This window comes from Ranitomeya imitator, chromosome 1 (genome assembly GCF_032444005.1).
Source record: "Ranitomeya imitator isolate aRanImi1 chromosome 1, aRanImi1.pri, whole genome shotgun sequence".
Taxonomy (NCBI): Eukaryota; Metazoa; Chordata; class Amphibia; order Anura; family Dendrobatidae; genus Ranitomeya; species Ranitomeya imitator.
Window position 1 is genome coordinate 721,907,607 of NC_091282.1, and position 13,914 is coordinate 721,921,520.

The 13,914-nt window shown below is 45.3% G+C and overlaps 1 long non-coding RNA gene across 1 annotated transcript in view; it reads left to right on the forward strand.

The window, feature by feature from the left end:
• Positions 1-6,411, forward strand: part of LOC138643923 (uncharacterized) — a 29,866-nt gene extending 23,455 nt beyond the window's left edge. The window contains exon 2 of the long non-coding RNA XR_011314436.1: positions 5,932-6,411. This is a non-coding gene — a long non-coding RNA (uncharacterized lncRNA). The remainder of the gene's footprint in view (positions 1-5,931) is intronic.
• The last annotated feature ends 7,503 nt before the right edge of the window (positions 6,412-13,914 follow it).

The window sequence follows — 13,914 nt, forward strand, 5'->3', positions numbered from 1 at the left end:
TTTTGTTTTTTAAAAAGGCAAAATAATTTAAAAATCCGAACCGCGTGTCAATTTATGTGAATGACAGGTACGTGAGATTTCAAAATTCTCATTTACTTTTACTAGTTTCCTCTTTTGGTGCAAAACTAAAATGCCAGAAGGATGCACCCCTAGTGCCCCTCGCTGACAGTACAGCATACATTGTGTCTTACATGATGATACTATATGAGGACAATAGTGTCCCAGGCACCATTATGTAAAATGCCATAAGACAAGAGATTCTTTTCTTTATTGAGTTGGTGATGACTGACATCATCCGGCACTTTGCATTGTCGTAGTCTTCCCTGTGCAGGATGATTATCAGCGGGGTGTAAACACTTTATGTTACTGCAGTTATAAATGTCAGTTACCAGGGACTTCTGCTTTCCAGGCATTGCAGGTGTGCGGCTCAGTGATGATGGTAAAGCAGCTCGCTCCTATTAACTGTGTCTACCACGCTTGGCTGCAGTTTCTGGTGGCTGTTCTCTAGTTCTAGTTCTCTTAGGCTATGTTCACACCTTGCGTCGGGTCCCTGCGGGTTCTCCCGCAGCGGATTTGATAAATCTGCAGGGCAAAACAACTGCGGTTCTCCCTGCAGATTTATCGCGGTTTGTTCCGCGGTTTCCGCTGCGGGTTTCCGCCTATACTATTGATGCTGCATATGCAGCAATATGCAGCATCAATAGTAATGTTAAAAATAATAAAAATTGGTTATACTCACCCTCTGACGTCCCGATCCCTCGGCGCTGCACCCGGCGGTCCGGTTCCAGAGATGCTGTGCGAGAAGGACCCTTCGTGACGTCACGGTCATGTGACCGCGACGTCACCGCAGGTCCTGGTCGCACAGCAACTCTGACCGGACAGCCGCGTGCAGCGCCCAGGAGCTCCGGACATCAGAGGGTGAGTATAACCAGATTTTTTATTTTTTAACCCCAAATATGGTTCCCAGGGCCTGGAGGAGAGTCTCCTCTCCTCCACCCCGGGTACCACCCGCACATTATCCGCTTACTTCCCGCAACGTGGGCACAGCCCCATGCGGGAAGTAAGCGGTTCAATGTATTCCTATGGGTGCAGAATCGCAGCGATTCTGCACAAAGAAGTGACATGCTGCGGGTTGTAAACCGCTGCGTTCCCGCGCGGTTTTTCCCGCAGCATGTGCACAGCGGTTTGCGGTTTCCATAGGGTTTACATGTTACTGTAAACGCTATGGAAACTGCTGCGGACCCGCAGCATCAAAATCGCGGCGGTTCCGCGGTAAAAACCGCTAAGTGTGAATATAGCCTATTGTCTTCACTATTACCTATTTTTTTTACATGTTGTTTTTTCTTTCTTTCCTTATTTATTTTGAAGTGTAGTTTGGTACAGCACAGCTTAGATTTGGCTCTCTATGCTATATTATATGTGGCTATAATGCAAATCAATTGTTTCTCCAAACTAAAATATAGCTAAAACCCCCCCAACATACTCAAAATGTCCCTCTATTGGAACGTCTCCGATCAAGAGCAGGAATAATTATCTCCATTTTGCCCTTCTGCCAGCTTTATTATAATCTATAAAGGCAGATTGTGTGATCTGACTGTGGAAGGACAGATTCTGACTGTGTGAGAGCGGGTGCAGGCCCTACCGCTTATTAAAGGGAATCCGTCAGCAGTATGATGCCCCAATTGTGATCCCTACACAGCCCTCCATAGAGTATTATGGCCCTCCATTTATTCCTGCAAACCGCATAATGGACCCCCAAAAGCCCTGCAAACTGTATAATGGACCCTACATAGCCCTCTATAAAGTTTAAAGGCTCCCACATAGCTCTCCATATAGTATAATGGCCCACACAGCGCCCTCCAAACAGCCTTCCATATAGTATAAATGGCCCTAATAGTCTTCTATATAGTATAATGGACCCCACATAGGCTTCCATGCAGTATAATGTACCCCATATTTCCTTCTACATAGTATAATGCACCACACATTCTTTTCCATATATTGTAGTGCACCGCACATTGCCATCCATGTAGTATAATACTCCCCACATTGCTTTCCATATAATGCAAAGAGCCCCGTATTGCCTTCCATGTAGTATAATATGCCCCACCCACATTGCCTGCCTGCCATACAATATAAAGTGCCCCCACATTGCCTCCAACATAATATAATACTCTCAACATTGCCTTCCATATAATATAATGCATCCCACATTGCCTTCCACATAATATAATACACCACACATTGCCTTCCACATTGTATAATGCACCACACATTGCCTTCCACATTGTATAATGCACCCCACATTGCCTTCCACATTGTATAATGCGCTTCACATTGCCTTCCACATTGTATAATGCACCCACATTGCATAATGCGCCCCACATTGCCTTCCATATAATATAATGCACCCCATGTTGCCTTCCACGTAGTATAATGTGCCCCACATAGCCTTTCATATAGTATAACATATACTATATTGACAAACACCCTGGTTCCAGTGATGTGACACTTACTGGGCTGCTTGCTGTAGTGATAAAATCACTGTTTTGTCTGCTGGAGATCTCCCAGTTCTCTGCATGTTGATCTCCTTATGACTCCATCCACACCCCTGATTGGCAGCTTTCTGCCAATGCACAGCATACATAGAAAACTTCCAATTACTGTTGGGGTCGGGGTATAAGAAAACAACAACTCAGCATTCAGCCGATTAGTATATGAAAAGGAACAATTATAAAGGACATATTCTTAGGTATGCGGGAGCTGAGCTCTTAAGAAAGAGGAGTGCTTCTAAAGACTGAAAAGTGGAGGTTACAGTTTAAATAGGAAAAACCTGGTGACAGGTTCCCTTTAAATCCATGGCATGCCAGTTTAAAAAAAAAAAATCATCATGCTGCTTTTGCTGCAGATTCGGTGCTTACAGTGGGGAAAAAAAAGTATTTAGTCAGCCACCAATTGTGCAAGTTCTCCCACTTAAAAAGATGAGAGAGGCCTGTAATTGACATCATAGGTAGACCACAACTATGTGAGTCAAGATGAGAAAACAAATCCAGAAAATCACCTTGTCTGATTTGGCAAGATTTATTTTGCAAATTATGGTGGAAAATAAGCATTTGGTCATTCACAAAAGTTCATCTCAATATTTTGATATATATCCTTTGTTGGCAATGACAGAGGTCAAACTTTTTCTGTAAGTCTTCACATGGTTGCCACACACTGTTGTTGGTATGTTGGCCCATTCCTCCATGCAGATCTCCTCTAGAGCAGTGATGTTTTGGGCCTGTCACTGGGCAACATGGACTTTCAACTCCCTCCAAAGTTTTTCTATGTGGTTGAGATGTGGAGACTGGCTAGGCCACTCCAGGACCTTCATATGCTTCTTATGAAACCACTCCTTCGTAGCCCTGGCGGTGTGCTTGGGATCATTATCATGCTGAAAGACCCATCCACGTTTCATCTTCAATGTCCTTGCTGATGGAAGGAGGTTTGCACTCAAAATCTCACGATACATGGTCTCATTCATTCTTTCATGTACACGGATCAGTCGTCCCCAAAGCCTGATGTTGCCACCCCCATGCTTCACAGTAGGTATGGTGTTTTTTGGATGCAACTCAGTCTCCTCCAAACACGACGAGTTTTGTTTCTACCAAACAGTTCTACTTTGGTTCCATCAGACCATATGACATTCTCCCAATATTCTTCTGGATAATCCAAATGCTCTCTAGCAAAATTCAGACAGACTCGGACATGTACTGGCCTAAGCTGGGGGACACATCTGGTACTGCAGGATTTGAGTTCCTGGCGGCGTGGTGTGCTACTGATAGTAGTCTTTGTTACGGTGGTCCCAGCTCTATGCAGGTTATTCACTAGGTCCCCCATGTGCTTCTGGGATTTTTGCTCACCGTTCTTGTGATCATTTTGAGCCCACGGGATAAGATCTTGCGTTGAGCCCCAGATTGATTATCAGTGGTCTTGTATGTCTTCCATTTTCTTATTATTGCTCCCACAGTTGATTTCATCACACCAAGCTGCTTGCCTATTGCAGATTCAGTCTTTACAGCCTGGTGCAGGGCTACAATTTTGTTTCTGGTGACCTTCGACAGCTTTTTGGTCTTCACCATAGTGGAGTTTGGAGTGTGACTATTTGACGTTGTGGACAGGTGTCTTTTATACTGATAACAAGTTCAAACAGGTGCCATTACTACAGGTAATGAGTGGAGGACAGGGGAGCCTCTTAAAGAAGAAGTTACAGGTCTGTGAGAGCCAGAAATCTTGCATGTTTTTAGGTGATCAAATACTTATTTTCCACCATAATTTGCAAAATAAATCTTGCCAATCAGACAAGGCGATTTTCTGGATTTGCTTTCTCATTTTGACTCTCATAGTTGGGGTCTACCTATGATGCCAATTACAGGCCTCTCTCATCTTTTTAAGAGGGAGAACATGCGCAATTGGTGGCTGACTAAATACTTTTCTCCCTACTGTACCTCACCCCCCCACATTGAAGTAGATGAATTTTGCAATGCATACCTGTCGCGAAAATTAACATTTTAAAATCCGCACTGCACGTTACTGTCAACTAGGTGTAAAACATTTCCACTATGAGTAGATGAGGGTTTTTTTTTTAGATTTTACTTATTTTGGTAGTTTATTATACTGCAGATTTACCACATACAACCCTGCAGCAAATCTGCTTCCTGTGCCTCAATTCTGCCAATACTTTATGCGTACACAGAGGAATATATACAGTGGCATGTAAAAGTTTTATTGACCAGGACACCCCTGGTCAATATTACTGTTGCTGTGAACAGTAAGGCTATGTGCACACTTTGCAGATTCCACTGCGGATTTTTCCGCAGCGGAATTGCAAAATCCGCAGTGAAAACCCATCGCGGTTTTTACTGCGGATTTATCGCGGTTTTTACTGCGTTTTCTTCTGCGGATTTTCAACTGCAGTTTTCTATTGGAGCAGCTGAAAATCCGCAGAAAAGAAGTGACATGCTGCGGAATGTAATCCGCAGCGTTTCCGCGCGGATTTTTCTGCAGCATGTGCACAGCGTTTTTTGTTTCCCATAGGTTTACATTGAAATGTAAACTCATGGGAAACTGCTGCGGATCCGCAGCGGTCAAATCCGCTGCGGATCCGCAGCAAAATCCGCAAAGTGTGAATAAACCTTTAAGCAAGCTGAAGATGAAATGATCTCTAAAAGGTCTAAAGTTACAGATGACACATTTACATTGTATTTTAGGCACACAAAAAAATGCCATTTTTTACATTTTAAAAATTACATAGAGGAAAATGGGCCGATGCTAAAGTTTTGCACCCTGCATGGTTAGTACCTATTATTTATTGTTTGAGGGATTTTCATCCATTCTTCCTTGTAAAATTCTTCCAGTTCTGTGAGATTCCTTGGTCGTCTTGCATGCACTGCTATTTTGAGGTCTAGCCGCAGATTTTCTATGATGTTCAGATCAGGGGACTGTGAGGGCCATTATAAAACCTTCAGCTTGCACCTTTTGAGGGAGTCTATTGTGGATTATGATTTGTGTTTAGAATTATTATACATTTGTAGAAGCCATCTTCTTTCCAACTTCAACTTATTTACAGATGATGTTATGTTTGCATCAAGAATTTGTTTACATTTAATTGAATCCATTCTTCCCTCTATCCGTGAAATTTTCCCTGTGCCATTAGCTGCAATACAACCCCAAAGCATGATTGATCCACCCCCTTGCCTAATGGTTGGTGAGATGTTCTTTTCCTGAAGTTCTGTGCCCTTTTTTCTCCACACATACCATTTTATGATCAGTCACTTCTTACATTTCGGTGTTTCATCTTTAGTCTCTGTTAATTTTACTTGAGTTATTCTGTATAATATGTTATTAAATAGATTATTGTGTTTTTCACCCTCTATATCCTTTTGTCCACAGATCCACAATGGCCAGTTGTTCTTGCATTCTATGGTGCATTTTTTGGATTATAGTCCTAATTTTCGTGGCCTGGCCGCTCAGTATCTTTTTTGGAGCTCTGTATGGCTTTCTGGCACCCCTCACCACCTGTGTGGGACTGGACAAGGTGACGGACTTGCTGCTCCAGGGGGTTAACTTGGGCAGGACCTGTGCAGAATATGCACGTGCAGGCAAATCACTTTGTTGAGCTAAAGATATGGACCCTCACCAACTTGGACAAAGCTTCATATTAAGTACCAATACCACCTCACCGGTCTAAACAGAGATGTTCATTTTCCTGATGAACGCCAGCAGTCGTATCTGGAGAGTGTATTGCTTTGTGGGATGTCTCCTGGTGGGGGTTATATGTACTGTTGTATTACCTGTCATATCTTTGTATTAACTGTATTACCAATTTTTGCTTGTATGACTTCATTATAAATAATAAGAATATTCCCATCAGTCTTGTTTTTTTTTAGTAATTTCTCAATGTAAATCACACTTATCAGATGGCAGTAAATTTGGGGGTTTGATACTAGAATATTAACCAGGTCAAGACCATAGACAATCCAAGGAAAACTATTTACAGTGGAAACCCGATAGCTTCAAAAACTTAAGGAGACTTTCAATATTCAATGGCTGACATTCTGACGCCTGTTGTCCACGGCGGGTGTCCAGCTGAACAAACTGCCCTCTGGGCCCCCAGTTGCAGACATGTGCAGCGAACAGGTGCTGGAACAACTGCATGCATCCATGCCTGGGTATACACACACACACACACATGGATACAGGACAGGGTCAGCATATTAACTCTTTGTCACCCAGTGATTAAACACACAGTCTTTGACTATTATTATTTGGCAGTTCTTTTCCACCATAATGTAGCAAGAAGCCTGGTAATAACAACATACATTGCCTGCTATGTAGTAATCAAATATTTGGCAATTGATATATAAGACCTTAACAGGGATTTTTTAAATAAAATTTTAGAAATGTTATAACTAGTGATGAGCGAATATACTCGTTACTCGAGATTTCCCGAGCACGCTCAGGTGTCCTCCGAGTATTTGTATGCGCTCGGAGATTTAGTTTTCATCACCGCAGCTGAATGATTTACAGCTACTAGACTGCTAGATTACATGTGGGGATTCCCTAGCAACCAGGCAAACCCCACATGTACTTATGCTGGCTAACAGATGTAAATCATTCAGCTGCGGCGAAGAAAACTAAATCACCAAGCACTAAAAAATACTTGGGGGACACCAGAGCGTGGTCGGGAAATCTCGAGTAACGAGTATATTCGCTCATCACTAGTTATAACCTATAACCTGATATGTAATGTCAGGACAATGTGCAATAAGAATGTACGCGGCAGTCACCACGTCAATAGTTCCCAAAATGGCAGCTGTCAAGTGATTTACTGTGACTGTAAGCAGTTTGCGTGCGGAATGCAGTGACAGACAGAAGGCAGAGCAAGGGTTAACAGATTTTAACAGTTTTAATTTTAACAAGGGGTTAACTTCTCGCAGGGAGATGAAGGGTTAAACAGGGTAATAGCAGTCCATTTGTGGGAAATATGCAGGGTAAATAAACAAAGGGACAGTAGTTTGGTGATGCACTTATCATGTCAGATGTTCTTCAGAATGCAGGTATCACTTGGAGGGTGGACAGCGCCGTCAACAGCTGGTGCGGTGTTGATCCAAGAAGATCCAGCTGATAATGGCGGTCTGTCTTCTGGTGGCAACGGTCTGTTTCCGGTACCTTTCGTTGAGCCCCTAGTCCATGAACATATGTGGCCGGAGCAAACAAGGTCTCAGCATGATCAAGGCCCTCTGCAGGCGGGAAGGCATCTGATGTTAAGGTGGGCTGCAAATGTCTGTCCAATAGCTGGTTCTCTCTTTGTGGCATGGGCGGTGTACTCACGGTCACGAAGCGCACGATACCTCGCTCTTTGTCAGTTACCGGGGGTGCTGCACTTCTCTCTCTGCAGTCCTCACTGGTCACGGCGGGAGTACACAAACGCGGGCCAGCGCAGACTCAGCGCTCAAGGGCTGGAGCTCTTCTCTCTCTGTCCTGCGCACTGCCTGTTCCCGCCAAGACTGACTGACGTGCGCTGCGGCGGTTGCCACTTAGCCACACTCCCTATTTCCAAGTGCAAAGGTCTGTCCAGTCTCTGACTCTATCCCCCGGACAACAAAGTAGACAGTCCCGACAGTTCCGGACCCGGCATAGAACAGGTACCCGCCGCCTGGTTCTTCTTCTTTATGTTACTGCCTTCTTAGCTGTGATATCTTCTTGTGCAGGCAACCACAGTCATCACTACATGAGCAGGTCTAGGAGATTCTGAAGTCTCAAGGCAGTCAAGTGCTGTGACTGTCATCCAGGGGTGGATTAAAGGTAGCCAGGGCCTGGGCTGTTCAGACACTGTGGGCCCCCTGGTCATGTGACGGGGTCATGCGACGGGGTCATCATATACCTGAACCAGATTATTCCAGAAAAATAGTTGCTGTGTGAAACTATAGCCTGTCAAACATCCATTGATCTAGTCAATTTACCCTTCAGTTAGGAAGAAAAGAAAAACAAAAAAAAAACACAATACTATCACCATAAGTGGCAGTATTCACAGGAGATCTGTACTAAGTATGCAGTGTCTGTGTAGAGGTAATACAGTGATCACCGGTGACATTATAGACAGGACCTCTGTATATAGTATACAGTGTATAGTGTCAGTGTATAGGTAACACACTGACTCACCAGTGACGTCTCTAGGTGAAGTCCTTCATCTTTCATCCAGCACAGACCGCCATCACTTCATCCAGCCAGGACTCCTCTCTACAGGAAATAACACAGTTATCTCGAGCTCCGCTTGCAGAACACATTACTTAATTTTTCCCAACTTCTACATTACACCACATGAAGAAAAAGAGGCAACATAGTGTCACTCTACATAGTAACAGGACCGCCCCCCCATTTAAAACAGTGTCCTCAAAAATAAAATAAATACATCACTGCAGTAATATCCCTTAATTAGCCCCTATGGTAATAATATCCCCCATCCTGGCCCCATGTATCTCATTCCTGGCTCCAGCCATAAGTTCTCCCATCCTGCCCTCATGAGTATCCATTCTGCCCCATATGATCCCCCCATCCTGCCCCATCAGTCTCCATCGTATCCATCCTGCCCCGTGATCCTGCATGATCTGTCTCCAATCCTGCCCCATGTCTTTCATTCTGCCCCGTGTCTTCAATCATGCCCCGTATCTACATTCTGCCCATGTCTCCAATCCTGCCCCATCTGTCTCCAGTCCTGCCCCCAGAGTGTCCAGCATCTCTGCCCCCAATATCCAGCATCTCTGCCCCCAGCATCTATGCCCCCAGCGTCCAGCATCTCTGCCCCCAGCGTCCAGCATCTCTGTCCCAGCGTCCAGCATCTCTGCCCCCAGCATCCAGCATCTCTGCCCCCAGCGTCCAGCATCTCTGCCCCCAGTGTTCAGCATCTCTGCCCCCAATGTCCAGCATCTCTGCCCCCAATGTGTCCAGCATCCTGCCCCCCAGTGTGCCTAGCATCCTGCCCCCAATGCCCAGCATCTCTGCCCCCAATGTCCAGCATCTCTGCCCCCAATGTGTCCAGTATCCTGCCCCCAGTGTGTCCAGCATCCTGCCCCAGTGTCTCCAGCATATTGCACTCAGTGTGTCCAGCAGTCTGCCCCAGTGTCTCCAGCATATTGCCCCCAGTGTATCCAGTGTGCCCAGCATATTGCCCCCAGTGTCTCCAGCATTCTGGCCCGGGCCCCCTGGATTGCCGTTTGCAATAAAAAAAATAAAAAAAAGTTCTCCTCACCTGTCTGCGCTCTTTCGGTGAAGCTCTCTCCTCGCAGCTGAAGCGCGCACTCGCCGTCGACTGACAATGACATCAGACGCTGGCGACGTGCGCACTGCGGCTAATGTCAGCTGCCAGCCTCCGATTGGTTGGCGGCTGTTAACTATTGACGTGCGGGCACGCGCCCGCTCGTCAATAGCGTTAAACTGCCACAGCGCCGGTAGGGGCCCGGTGAGCAGATGAGATGGGGCCTGATGCGGGCCCTCTCTGCCCACCGGGCCCATACGCCAGTTAGGGCAGTAATGCCCTGATGGCGGCGGGCAATCTGAACGGTAGCCCAGGGCCCCCCCACACCACTGGGCCCTGGACTACCGCCCAGATTGACCCTATTATAATCCGCCCCTGCTGTCATCACAAAACCCTGCCTAACACTTCCCTGTTTGTTCTGATTGACAGCACTAGCGCTGTCTGTTGCCATCATGTCCAGCTTGCGCTGTAGTTCAATGAGACTGATGCCCTCAACTGGGAGTCTATGTGCTTACACCTCCATGAAATAACTGCAAAGAATTTCAGTCAGAAGCACGTTAGGGAGGGTTTCGTGATCACTGGTCAATTTTGTCTGTTGTGGGAACGGCCACTAGACTCTTGCAACCATATTTGCATTCAGACTAAAATTGTATTTTTTTCAGCATAAAAACAAGAAAGGAATGTTTGTTTTCACCCTTTTTTACCTATCCAGTGCTGTTATTTGTGTAACAGAAATTGGACACACTCCCTTTAATTTGACAGATTCTCCTTCATTACAAAGATGCTGCATCCAAGGATGAACTGGCCCTGTAGAGTGACAAGAAATCCTCTGTTGGGCTCAAGCTATGATACAATGATGAGCGGCGAACACGGCAGTTTAATTTGAAGGTGACTTTGGAGGAAATCCCTTGCCGCTACTATACATTTCTTATAATCTGTTCCATGAATCATCTATTAATAATCTCTATTTATTTATGGCATGAACATATTCTGCAGCACTGTACAATCTAGACAGTAAAATGATAAGAGACAAAAGCAGAAAGGAAGGACTTACAATGTAAATGAGATAATCACATGGTGTGTCATGATTCCACCACTCAAAATGTCCTAAGGACGCTGTGAGCGACAGCTCAGCCACCCTATAGGACCAGGGGCGTGCTGCCCTATCAGTATGGTGAGTGACAGCCCAGTCATGGAATCTGAGGCAGGGACGTGCTGGACTGTCACTATTGTGAATGATATCCCAGATGTCCAACCTGGCTGGGCCTGCAGGGTTTACTCCAGGTGTCACTCGTTATCTGGCTATTTACCTGGCTGGCAATGATCAGAACACTGCCAATTGTACCTTGCTCTGTGTTCTGATATTTGTTGCCGGAGCTTGGATTTGCCTTTTGACTACTTGTTTGTATAACTCCTTTTGCCTTTGATGCACTCTGGCCTTAGTTACCTGACTCTGGACTTTGATGTTTGTCTTATCCCTTTGTCTTTTATGTACCATCATGGCTTTTGACCTCAGACTCCTTGACTTCCCCACCTGACGGATTGTCTATGAGAAGTGACTCAGCGTCACATTGTGCTAGATTGGTTACAGGAACCTTATGTTGTCAATAGGAATGGAAATATAACTGTATGAACCTGTTCTCCAGACAGTGCTGGACTGACACTGGTAAAAAGTGCAGTGACACAACAGGGGTAGCTAGTTAGGGACATGGTGGCGTAAAAATATATGAAAATATATAGACTATGGGTGTAACATACAGTAGTCAGCTTTGAAGAAAGAAGATGGTCCAGATTGGGCTATATTTGGCGTTCGTGCTGCTCTAAGAGTTGTTACGACCCCTACTAGTATGTCAGACTAACAGCACCCATATCCGTTCGCTAGTAGTTAATGCCCCCATACACATTAGACTAACGGTGGCTAAACCTGCCAAAATCTATGGATTCGGCAGAGAGCCTAATATAAAAGAGATATTGAAGAGAGAGAAATACATATCTGGCACATCTGATTTCTGACTGCAGATGCCTTTGCTCTCTCAGAGATAGGTCACTGTCAGAAATGTCTGGCAGCAGCTCCCAGAGAACACTAAGAGTGCTTGGCGGAGTGAGCGCCTCTGTGTATGTGGCTGTATACCCCGACAGGCACACACAACGCAATATGGAAGCAACATACCGTAACTATTAAATTCTGGGAAAGTTACCGAGACCGTGTAGATCAGCCACTCTCTGATATTTCCATAGAACCTTCTCCAGTGGTCAGAGCTTGGTAGGACGTATTCCCGTTTCATCTATAACAGGCTGAGATTGGTAAAACTTTTGAAAATTAGCAGGTTTTAATTTTGTTTTATATTAATACACAGTTCCTTATTTTCATGTGCAGTCTTGATTTCTGAAATAAAAATTTAAATGAAGTGTACTTTATACATTTACCTAAAGGCCCCGTCACACATAGCGAGATCGCTAGCGAGATCGCTGCTGAGTCACAAGTTTTGTGACGCAACAGCGATCTCAGTAGCGATCTCGCTATGTGTGACACGTAGCAGCGATCAGGCCCCTGCTGTGAGATCGCTGGTCGTGTCGGAATGGCCTGGGCCATTTTTTGATCGTTGAGGTCCCGCTGACATCGCTGAATCGGCGTGTGTGACGCCGATTCAGCGATGTCTTCGCTGGTAACCAGGGTAAACATCGGGTTACTAAGCGCAGGGCCGCGGTTAGTAACCCGATGTTTACCCTGGTTACCATCGTTAAAGTAAAAAAAACAAACGCTACATACTTACCTACTGCTGTCTGTCCCCGGCGCTGGGCTTCTCTGCTCTGGCTGTGAGCGGCGGGCAGCCGGAAAGCAGAGCACAGCGGTGACGTCACCGCTCTGCTTTCCGGCCGCTGTGCTCACAGCCAGAGCAGAGAAGCCCAGCGCCGGGGACAGACAGCGGTAGGTAAGTATGTAGCGTTTGTTTTTTTTACTTTAACGATGGTAATCAGGGTAAACATCGGGTTACTAAGCGCAGGGCCGCGCTTAGTAACCCGATGTTTACCCTGGTTACCAGTGAAGACATCGCTGAATCGGCATCACACACGCCGATTCAGCGATGTCAGCGGGAGATCAGCGACGAAAGAAAGTTTCAAACGATCTGCTACTACGTACAATTCTCAGCGGGGTCCCTGATCGCAGTAGCGTGTCAGACACAGCGAGATCGTAAGGATATCGCTGGAACGTCACGGATCGTGCCGTCCTAGCGATCAAAGTGCCACTGTGTGACGGTACCCTTACTAAAAGGGAGGTTAGATTGTGAGCCCAAATGGGAACAGTGATGATAATGTATGTAAAGCACTGCGGAATATGATGGCGCTACATAAGCAAAGCATAATAAATAATAATAAAGCGATATGGTAAATGATGCAGTCTTAACAGTTTGGACATATGAAATATTCACTCATACCAGACAGTGTACTGGAGACTGGAGTGATTCCCAATACCACTCCAGAGATCGGAATATGGATTGTTCCTCCACCCTGCAGCAACTGGAGATTGTATTGTCTTTCATTACAGCTACAATGTTACAATAAAACGCAATCTGCATATTAACTAGCAAGACTTCACATTTAATTAATTATATATTGAATGAAGTAAGGAACAATTTGATCTGACAGAACAGTTTGTCCAGACATTGACTTTTTCCTATATTGTATAAAAAATGCATATTTGAATTCCCAAACTCCAGAAGAAGATCTGTGCAGTACCTCTAACATGTATCCTGGGAAACTACCGGCGTACACGTGAATGGTATTATTAACCAGACAGTGGCCAAAAGAGTGTGCTTTTAACCTTCGTCTGACCAGTATGTGACAGTTCACCTTTAATTCAACTGTATAGAAAACCATAGTAGGCTCCTCTAGAGAAAGTTGGGCACCATGAAAATATGACTAACTTTGAAATTGGAAATTCAGGAAGGAAAAAGTGTGGAGTTATGGAAATCACAGGATGGATGCAGGGCCGGCGTTGAGGCGGGTGGCATACTGGGCAGTTGTCACACCCTTGGGGGCCCCCAGCATTTACAGCTGGAGCTACACTACATTATCAGTGTAGCTTCCGATGTGGAGACTGCTTCAGGACATTTGGC